This window comes from Grammomys surdaster, unplaced genomic scaffold (genome assembly GCF_004785775.1).
Source record: "Grammomys surdaster isolate TR1022 unplaced genomic scaffold, NIH_TR_1.0 165, whole genome shotgun sequence".
In the NCBI taxonomy this organism is placed as follows: Eukaryota; Metazoa; Chordata; class Mammalia; order Rodentia; family Muridae; genus Grammomys; species Grammomys surdaster.
Window position 1 is genome coordinate 11,053,360 of NW_021604613.1, and position 11,570 is coordinate 11,064,929.

The following is an 11,570-nucleotide window of genomic DNA, read 5'->3' on the forward strand; positions in this document are numbered from 1 at the left end:
TAACAGTTTACTAATACACTATTTCTTGAAGATATCCTTCCTATCTCACTGTGTCTTCTTGGCATCCTTGTCAAATATTGTTGTCTATACATGCATATGTTTATTTCTGGGCTCTCTCTTCTGTTTAACTGGGACACATATCTGTTTTATGTCTAACCAGTATTAAAGCTTTGTGATATAGATTGAAATCAGATGGTGCAATGTCTCTAGCTTTGTCTAGGATTGCATTAAATCTATAGTCACTGGGTATCTTGGACATTTTATCATTTTTAATTTTTCAATCCATGAATACCGATATCTGAAGTGGAAATTTCTGTTTGTGTCATATGATACAGACTCACATGATGTCTTGCTGAAGCTGACCTGTGAGAGGACACATGATGCTTAGAGAGAGAGAGAGCATCATGTATGCATAGGACTCGACAGACAGTGACTGGGTGATTACATGGCTAGCCTTGCAACACTTTGTCGGTCTTGCATCTTCACTAATCTTCACTTTGTTGAGAAAGGCATGGCAGAGAACTTCTTTCTCCTGGTGTCCTGTCTGGTTCTGGTCACTCTTGCTAACTCATGCCGATTTAGTGGAGGCCTGACTGTTTCTGCTGGATAGTGCAACTGCTATTGATTCCTGTTTGGCATGCTGACACTATTAAACTGGACTGCTGGTATTCTGACACTGGGGATTGGAATTGCCCCAAAGAACTACTTCTAAATAGGTCCACATACCCTTGTCCTATTTACCATAGTTGCTCCCCTATCTTTGGAGGTTCAAGCATTTGAGAACCCTTCTTAAAGTAGGTTTTGAAATCTAAGGCTACAAATACCTCACCCCCATTTATTTGTGACTTCCTTAATTTCATCCATAAAACTCAAAATTTTTAAGGTACAGATCTTTCACTTTCTTTGTTAAATCTACTCTGAGTACTTTATCTTTTAGTGTTGATGTGAGATTTTTTCCTTGGATTTTTTTCTAAACAGTTTTCTGTTGGTGCATAGAAACACCATTTCTATTTTGTATTTTGCAAATTCATCAAATTTTAAAATAAATTTTACTTTGAACCTTAAAGGTTTTCAAGTGTAATCTTTCAGGTGAGGATGCTCATTCCCTCCACAGATGTGCCCACAGGCCAATTTAATCTTGAAAATTCCTCAACAAAGGCTTCCTTAAGATGACTCTAGCCTACATCAAATTGACAATTTAAACTTACTAGCAGACCCTTGACCATATGGAGCTGTTGCTGTGGCTATTATGGGAGTAAATCTGTTGCCTGGGCTAACCACTAGTGAGCCATTGAGAACTGTTCACTGGTCATTCCTCTTCTTTATTTCTAACAGACCTCAGGTAGGTTAGTCCTGTCAGTTATCTTAGTGGTCCCATTGGACTAGACAGAAGTAGAGTCCCTGCAAAGTGCCCTGGAAGTTCTAGGACACTAACTGTCTGCTATGAGTTCTGTTTTCCCTACTGGAGAAATCAGAGACTCAAAGGATTATTTTTAGTGTGGTCTAAGGGAGAAGGAACGTGAAAGGTCTTCTCTTATCCATCCAATATGGCTTCCTTCAGCTTTCTGGTTTCTTCCATCCACTTTGGCCCCCTTCCATGGTTCATTTTTTGCATGAAGGCATTTTTATCTGTGTATATTTGGTAGTCAGCATTTATGTGAGATGAACATCTTAGGATACCTGTGACTTCACAGTCATATTGAGGCCACCCTTCAGGAGTTACCAGTTGTCCACATTCCAGATTTCCATATACCCCAAAACTTACCCCAAAGGTCACATGCTTGATTTGAAAGACTCTACAAGGAATATGTGTACACTGCAAGAAAAAACTATGTACACATGCATTTAGCTCATTTTATTCTGACAATACAACATACAGACTGATGGTTCTGCAATAGCACTAATGTTACAATACACTTTTGTTGGCATGAAAAACAAATAGAGAAACGTGTTCAAGATATAAAACACATAGTCAGGTAGTTATCACAAGTTGGACGTAGCTGATGCTCTGATGAGAAGATATAGCACCATCAGCCCCACTCTTCTCTTAAGTAGCCAACTTCTTACTGCCAATGCCAGAGAGAAGTGTTACCTATTTTGATGGAAAAGGGATCAGACTGTCTGAGCTGTGCAGAGACTCTCTTCTTCCATTGCGTCTTAGACCTGTGATGTCTAAGGTCTTTGTATTAACAGTGTCTTCATCCTCTTTGTCTTACTTGTTAACTTGTTGTAGTTCTCACACAAGTCATGTGCTCATTCTAGGGTTTATGACTCTCACAATGCTTGAGTGTTTGATGAGTATGAATCAGGTTGCTATGGACATCCCTGTCCTGTACTTTGATGCATATATATGCATGGGGAGTATAGAATGAGGTTGATGTGCTGTAGAACATGAAATTTTTTTATGCTTTGGCTCTTGTAGCCAAACAGTATTCCAAGGTGGCTGTATCAGTTTACACTGTGACCACTGGTGGGTTAAGGTTCCAATTGTTTCCTACCTTCATGACACTGAGTGTCAGCTGTTTGTGATTTAGTTCATTTGGGGGTTCTTAGAGGCCTCTGAATGTGGCTTTAGTTATCTTTCCTTGACACTTAACATGGATCAACCCCTTGTCATAAGTTTATTATCTATTTGCATGTTTTCCTTTTTTGGCAGTTTTGTTGAAGTTTACGGCCATTTTTCTACTAAACTAATAATTCTAACTTATTTTTAATTCTATACTCCAGAAATAAGTTCTTGTGGATCCATACACCTGCAAGCATTTTGTCCCACTTTTTGGGTTGTCTCATGTTCTGCATGTATTGTATCCGCAGAAGCTGGAGAAGGGTGTCAGATGTCCTACTGTACCATTCCCACGCACACCCCTCCCCCTACCTTGGCAAGACCTCACATTGAATCCAAAAGATCAGGCTTGTCAGCAAGTTCTCAGGGTGCACACACCTCTGTTCCCCAGCAATGGGATTAAAGCCATGAATGTCTATGTGCAGTTTTGCTTTGAATATGGATGCTGAACATTAAAACTCAGGTTCTCCTGCTTACAGAGCAAGCACCTCTACCCACTGAACCATCATCCCAGTGCTGGGCCTCACATTTTTAGTGTTATCTTTTTTGGAAGATTTATTATTTTTAAGTATTTATTTTATTTGTTTAGGTGTGTGTGTGTGTGTGTGTGTGTATTTGTGAGTATGCATATGTATGTATGTATGTATGTGTGTGTACATGTATGAGTGTGAGTGTATGTGTGAGTGTGTGTGTATGTATGAGTGTGTGTGTTGCTATGTAGATATGTAGTACATGTGTATGGGTGCCCACAGAGGCCAGCAGAGGACGTCAGACACTCTGGAGCTGCAGCTAAATGTTCTTGACTGCTGAGCCATCTCTCCAGCCCCTGATGCTATCTTTTAAAGAAAAGATTTCATCATTTTTACTTAGTTAAGCTTAGAATCTTAATTTTTTCCATTTCCAATAGCATGCAAAATTCACTGGCCTCATTATAACATGATCACATATAAATATGTTTCTAATTCATATTCACTCCCACTATTTATATTAATCTCCGTTAATGATTAGTACTTTTTTGCCTTATTTTAAAAATATTTGTCAGCCTAAAATCATGTAAATATTTTTCTCTGCAACAATGATTATTGATTTTCTCTCCTTTCCATTTCCTCTTTTCTCTCCCTCCCTTCCTCCCTCCCTCCCTTCCTCCCTTCCTCTCTCCCTCCCTCCCTTCCTCCCTCCCTCCCTCCCTTCCTCTCTCCCTTCCTCCCTCCCACCTTCCCTCTCCTTTCTCCCCTCTTTCTTTCTCTTCCTGTGCTAGATATTGAACCTAGGGCCTCCATCTAGGTCCACCCCATGGCTGAGCTATGTTCCTAGCTCTCCTACACTGACTTCTTCTTTCAAGTTCATTCAGATGCATAACTAAAAACTCAAATGTTATGACTGGTGAGAGGTGCATATAGGTTCATTTCCTTTCATATTAATAATCAAATGGTCTATGACCATTTATTGAACATGCTGCCCTCCCTCCTTCGTTCTTTGGCCACTTTCTCCATAAATCATGTTTTCAGAGATGGCTGTTTTAGCGTTATAGTAATTTTGGACTCCTAGAGTCAGGTAAGCACGAAGGAAAGAATGTCCCAGGTTGGGAAACAACATGTATCCATGGGTGAGCTGAGTACCTGCAGATCTCCAGGGAGTGAGGAAAAGCTGGAGCAGTTCGAGCACAGAACAGTAGCTTGTAAGGTGTCCCTCAGAGCCAGAATATGCATCCTATGGTATCCTAAGAGCAACAGGAAACCACAGAAGCACTTTAAGCATATGGATAACTAAATCAGTTTGGCATATGCAAAAGATTACTACGGCTGCAGTGTAAAGAAGGGGTCGAAGGGGAATAGAGTAACTACAAGTAGCCTGCTAGAAGGCTGCCTGAGCTGTTCAGAGAAAAAGTGTGGATGGTTAGATCATAACAGTGATGGAGAGAACCGAGCTTCTTAGACACATTCGAAAGAGATCTGCGTGATCTTGCGATAATCTGTGTCCTTAAGTTTATCCGCTGAGTTTCTTGCTGGCATTTCTAAATTAAGTGGAGTATCCTCCACAGAGACTTCCTAATGAGAAAGATGGCGGATGTTGGTAACCTAGTTGCAGGACGTATCATTTGCCTTTAAGAAAAGTAATTTTCAACTCACACTGAAAGAAAAAAGGGAAGCAAGTCTGAACAGGGACTATAGTGGTTTGAAGGTGAGTGATCCCTGTAGGCCATGTGTTTGGATACTTCAGCCTCAGTTGGTGGAACTGTTTGGGAAGGATTAGGAACTACGGCCTTATTGGAGGAGGTATAGGTTTGTTGAAGGAGGTGTGGTCTTGCTAGAGGAGGTGTGGTTTTGCTGGAGGAGGTGTGGCCTTGCACTTGTTTAAATGAACAGGCTTGCCACTTGGCCAAAAGATTATCTTGTGTTCTCAAGGGTGATGTACCCTAATAAAAGTAGTAACTGTATGCCTCTTGACTTGTTTCAGGGTTTCCACTAAAAGTCTTTGAAATCAGGTACACATTAGGAGAGTTTTATTCAAGGAGAGACTGGGTGGAGCTAATCCATCACTTAATTTAGAAGGGTACAACTCTGAGGAATTCCAGTTTGGGGGTGTTACCTGAGAACCTCTGAAGTGTTAGTGAGTGAACTTGGGTTCTGAGTAAGGACTCAGGCTGAGCCGCCCTCTCTTCAACCCTCTGCTAAGAACTTTAGTCACAAATAGTCACTAAAGTGACTTGTGAGAAATACTATCATTTCAGATGTTGTAAAAGTACCTCTGGAGCAATAGGATGCATTTAAAAAAAAACCAGCTGGGCACGGTGGTGCTGGGCATGGTGGTGCATGTCTTTAATCCCAGCATGCTGGGGCAGAGCAGGTGAATCTCTTATCCTTTAGGCCATCCAGGCAACTACTGAGGACTTAATGTATGCTAAGTTTAACAAACACTGTTTTGGTTGAGCAAGACACACTGTTCCAAAAACTATATTTGGCCACAGACCTTGATTTTATCCATGAAAAGAATATTAACTTTCTAAGGAGGTACAGATATTTTCACAAACTTCAAAAAACCCTTGAATCTATAACAGTGTCTGTGTCTTTTAACTCCAAAAGCCTTTAATGCACAGAGACTCTTTAAAAAGATTCATGGTAAAATACAAGTAACTTAAAGTTCATCATGTTTTCTTTAACTTTAAAGTTATTCATTTATATGTGTGTTTGTCACATGTGTGTGTGTCCATAGAGGCCAGAAAGGGTGTTTGAACTCCTGAAGACAGAGTTACAGGCAGTTGTGAGCCAACTGATGTGGACCTCAATAAGATCATGAAGTACTTTTAACCACCAAACCGTCTCTCTAAACCCATTTTATCATTTTATAAAAACAACATTGAAATATTTGTTTTAAAGATTAATCATTAATTTACATGTATGTGTGTGTGCACATGCCCGCACATGCTTGTGTGTGTGTGTGTATATGTGCAAGTGTTTCTGTGAATATTTGTGTGTGTGTGTGTGTGTGTGTGTGTGTGTGTGTGAATGAGTACCTGCTGAGGTCAGAAAAGTGACTGGATGTGGAGCTGGAGTTACAGGTAGCTGTGAACTTAACTATGGTCCTGTAAGAGTATCTAGTACTCTTAACCACCAAAACTTTGCTCTAGCCCCCAAAATTGGAATTATTAAGAAAAGATTTTAATATATATTTAAGCACAGGCAGAGGCTGGGTGATGGGGGCAGTGAGAGCATGCTATACAAGGATGGAGTGTCTCAGGGACGAGAGCTGCCACATGTTTCTTTTCACTATTTTTGAATTCACCGTTCAGTAACATTAGGTATTTTCACATTATTGTGCAGCTGTCAGCACTATCCATCTCTAGAATTTTCTCCTCATTTTAAATGGAAACTCTATTTCCATTACATAATAACCCTTCTTTCTTCCTGTCCCCAGTTCCTGGTGACCACTATGCTATATTTTGCCTCTATAAATATAACTACTTTAGTTACCACATATGAATAATAGCATATAATCTCTGTCATTTTCTGTCTGGCTTATTTCATTCAGCAGAATGTCTCCAATATTCTTCATGTTGTTTCATATATAATAATTCTATTCCAGCTGAGTATTAGTCAAAGCTCTCTAGGGAAATAGAACTACTGATAGAATAAGAGAAAGAGAGAGCAAGAAAGAGAGAGGTGGGTAAGGGGCTTTTTATTAGAATGATTTACAGGCTTTGGTTTTACGAGTTAAAAATCCAGGAGTTGTCCTGTCCACGAGGCTGGATACTTCAGCTGCTCCTTAGTATCTTTAGTATCAAGAAGTAGTCTGTAATGCCAGTCAAGGAATAGACTTCTCACAAGAGTGAGGGCAAGCAAGCAAAGAGAGAGCTTCCTTCTTCCATGTCCTTTATATAGGCTACCAGGAGAAAGGGTGGCCCAGATTAAAGGCAGATCTTCCTACCTCAGAAGGTCAGGATTAAAAGTGTTTATCCCCACTTCAAATGATTTAGTTAAGGGGGAGAAAGCCTCTCACAGGCATACCCAGCCTTTGGGTTTTAGTTAATCCCAGATGTAGTGAAGATGGCAACCATGAATAGCCATAGCAAGGTGGCTCGGCAGTGAAGAGTCCTTTCTGCTCTTGTAGAAGATCTGAGTTTGCTTCCCAGTTCCCATGGCATGGGAAGGGGAGAGCTCACCCCTCTAATTCTAGCTTCGGGCAATTCTGTGCTGTCTTTTGACTTCAGTGAGACCCATAGATGTGTGTACATTCACACACACACACATAAATAAATCTTTAAAATATTAATTGTGTTCCTTTTTGAAGAGAAATAGTCTCCTAGTGTAGGTCTCCATTCATCAATCCATGAACATACGGGTTGTTTCATCTCTTTTAAAAAACTGAAAATATCTTTTTAAAAATTATAATATATTCAAATTACATTTCCCCATCCCACACGTCCTTCCATGAGTCCTGAGGGGAGGGATTTATTAAATACATCCTATTTAGGGTTGAGTGTGACAAGTTCTCTCACTCTCTGCACATTGTCTAGTTGTGAGTCTCTGTATTTGTCCCCATCTACTCCAAAAGGAACCTTCTCTGATAGTGGCTGAGCAAGACACTGGTCTATGAGCCTAGCACAATGTTGTCAGGAGTCATTTAGTTGCTACATTCTTTTAGCAGAACAGAAGTATTTGTTTTTTCCCTAGGTCTCTGGTCCATCTAGTGTTAGGATCTTGGCCACTTGAGCAGTCTTGGGACTGGGTTGCTTCTCATGGATTGGACCTTAAATCTAATCAGATGTTGATTGGTTAGCACCACAAGCTTTGTGGCTCTATTGAAACTAGCACATCTTGCAGACAGATCACCATTGTAGATTGAAGAATTTATAGGTGGGTCGGTGTTTATCTTCTTCTTGCAGCAGGCAGAGTACCTTCCAGTAACCTGAACACTAGTCAGTAGAGGTTAAGACTCTAGGCAGGCACCAGTGCAACTTCTTCAAGTTCAATGAGTTGTGTAGGTGTTGTCTTCATCAATAAAGCCCTACCATAAGTTTGTGAAGAGTAACCAATAGCTTTAGCAATAGCCTGGGCTCTTTGGGGTTTTCCATGGGGCACCTCTTGCCAACAACTCAATTGGATGCAATCCATTCCTGGTACTTCATTTGGTTATGACAGAGATCCAATTGGGACTGCATCTTCCCTGTTATTTAGATTCCATTTAGATCACCTTCGTATATGTACATATTTAAGGAAGCTCCTACTGTATTAGTTTCACTTAAAAGCCTCAAATGGCCCTTAGTCTTAGCTACCCTCCTTGTATAATATCCCTTCCACCCTTTTCCTTTCCCATTTGGTACTCCCATTTAGTTCCCCTCCCCTCCTGATACGTAACTATCTATTCTATTTCCCTTTCCTGGAGTTGTCCACTCCACATCTTGTCCCTTACATTGTATATAACCTTTGTAGCTATATGGATTAGAGCCTGCTTGTTGGAGACTTAATAGCTAATATTCACATATAAGCAAATATATACCATGTTTATTTTGGGGTCTCACTTGAAATGCCCTTTTCTAGCTCTACCCATTTACCTACGAATTTAATAATTTCATTTTTAACAGCTGAAGAATATTTCATTGTGTAAATAAATCACATTTATTTTAATCCATTCATTCATTGATGGACTACCCTGTTTCCAATTTCAGACTATCATGAATAGAGCATCAACGAACACGGTTGAATGAGTGTCTCTGTAACAGGATACAGTGTCCTTTGGATATATGCCCAAGAGTGGTGTAGCTGGATCTTGAGGTAAATCTAGTCCCAGCTTTCTGAAAAAGCCCCCATGCTGATTTCCATAGTGGTTGTTCAAGTTTGCACTCCTACCAGCAATGGATGAGTATTCATTCCCCTTACCCCACAACCTCACCAGCATGAGCTGTTACTTGTTTAATAGAACTTAGCCATTCTGACTGGTGTAAGATGAAATCCTAAAGTAGTTTTGATTTACATTTCCCTGCTGACTAAGGATGTTGAACATTTCTTTAAGTGTGTCTCAGCCATTTGTGTTTCCTCTTTCGAGAACTGTTTAGATCTGTACCTCATTTTTAATTGGGCTGTTTAATTTTCTGGAGTCCAGTTTTTTTTTGGAGTTCTTTATATATTTTAGATATTAGCCCTCTAACAGATGTGGAGTTGGTAAAACATTTTTCCATTCTGAATGTTGCTGCTTTGTCTGAGTGAGTTTCCTTTGCCGCACAGAAGCTTCTCAGTTTCTTGAGGTCCTACTAATCACTGTTCTTAGTTCCTGTGCTATTGGTATTCTATTCACAAAGTTCTTTTTTTGTGTGCCAATGAGTTCAAGACTATTCTTTACTTTCCTCTATCAGATTCAGTGTATCTGATCTTATGTTGAGATCTTCAATAGACTTGTAGTTGTTGATGCTGTCTTCTATCCAGTGTGTATTTCTGGATTCTTTATAAATCATCAGATTCTTATAGGCATGTGGATTTATGGGTCTTCAGTTCAATTTCATTGATCAGTTTCATTTGTCAGTTGTTACACCAATACCATAGTGTTTTTCCTTTAGTATAGATCTGTAGTATAATTCAAGAATGGTGATGCCTCCAGCATTTTATAATAATAATAATAATAAATATTAATTTAAATATTAATAAATTAATGATTATTAATAATAGTACATTATATTATTAAGGATTATTTTAGCAACCTTGGGCTATTTGTGTTTCCATGTGAGTTGAAATTTGTCCTTTTAAGGTCTGTAAAGAATTGTGTTGGAATTTTGATGGGGATTGCATCGAATCTGTAGATTGTTTTTGGTAGGATGGCCACTTTCACTAGATTAATTTTACTTATCCATGTGCTCGGGAGGTCTTTACATCTACTGATATCTTCTTCAACATCATAAATTCTTTTTAATATACAAATCTTTCATTTTCTTGATTTATTGTTACCCCAAGATATTTTATGTTTTTTTGAGACTACTGTGAAAGATATTGTTTCCCTGATTTTCTTCTCAGTCCATTTGTTGTTTGTACATTGGAAGGCTACTGATTTTTGTGAGTTTAGTTTGTATCCCATTACTCTGTTGAAAGTGTTCATCAGCTGTAGGACTTTCCTGGAAGAATTTTTAGGGTCACTTATATACAGTATTATTTCATCTACAAATAAAGATACTTTGACTTCTTTTCTTCCTATTGGTACTCTCTTGGTCTCTTTCAGTTGTCTTATTGCTCTATGTAAGACTTCAAAAATTACACTGGATATGCATGGAGAGAGTGACAACATTGTCATTGTTGATGATTTTAGTGGAAACACTGAGTTTCTCTCAATTTAGGTTGGTGTTGGCTTTGGGATTGCTGTAGATCACCTAGTATGTTGAGATATGTCACTTGTATCCTTAATATCTTCAGGACTTTTATCATAAAAGGATGTTGAATTTTGTCAAAGGCTTTTGTTTATATGATATGTTAGATGTATGGATTTATGTATTGTTGAAGCCGAGTCGAGTGGCTAGCACTGGCTTCAGCACTTCCCCAGAAGCCTAGAGGCTGGCATTCACCTCAGCACTCCCCCCAAGCCCTGCATACACAGAAGCCCCCCCATTCCTTCCTGCCACCTAACTCCCCCCCCCAAAAAAAAGACACAGTCATGGGCACCAAAGGCCACAAATCCTCATTCCAATAGCACCCACATACTGGGAATGACAGTATCAGCCTGAGAACAGATAAGCGAATGCAGCGCAGCCTTCAGTCTCCATGCTGCCTGAAGCTGGCACCCTCTCTGATGGATGGCCAAACACTCCCCAACACAGGTGGCTTATGGCCTTGGGAAAAGCAAAAAACATACATCCTTGGAGAGAAATCATGCCAATTAAGCGTTCCCAGGCAGCTGAGACCAGTTTACAAAAACATTATAGCTTCCCTTATCCGCTGCTTCCCTCCCCCTGTGTAACCTGCTTGTATATATTCCCTACACTCCTAGACACAGGACCTCAACTTCGCTTTGTGCAATTTGCAGTCCAAACCTGGGTTTGAAATAAAGGGCTCTTCTGTATCTCTACAGTGGATATGCAATTCTTTGAGATCTCTTGGGGATCCCAAGGCCTGGACATAACAGTATGTTGAGCCATCTTTGCATCTCTGGTATGAAACCTACTTGATCATTGTAGATGGGTTTTTTTTCTTTTGATGTATTTTTTTGTTCGGTTTTTATGTTTTTATTGAGAATTTTATATCTATGTTTATAAAGAAAAATTGGTCTGTAATTGTCTTATACTATAATTGTCTTACACTGTAATGTTATAATTTTTGAAAAGACACCATGACCAAGACAACTCTCATAAGAGAAAGAATTTAAATGAAGTCTTGCTTATAGTCTCAGAGGTTTAGACCATTTTCATGTCAGGGGCATGCTGTGAGGATGGCTGCACTCATAGCACTGGAGTAGTGGCTGAGACCTATATCCAGATATGCAGTCAGAGAGAGAGAGAGAGAGAGAGAGAGAGAGAGAGAGAGAGAGAGAG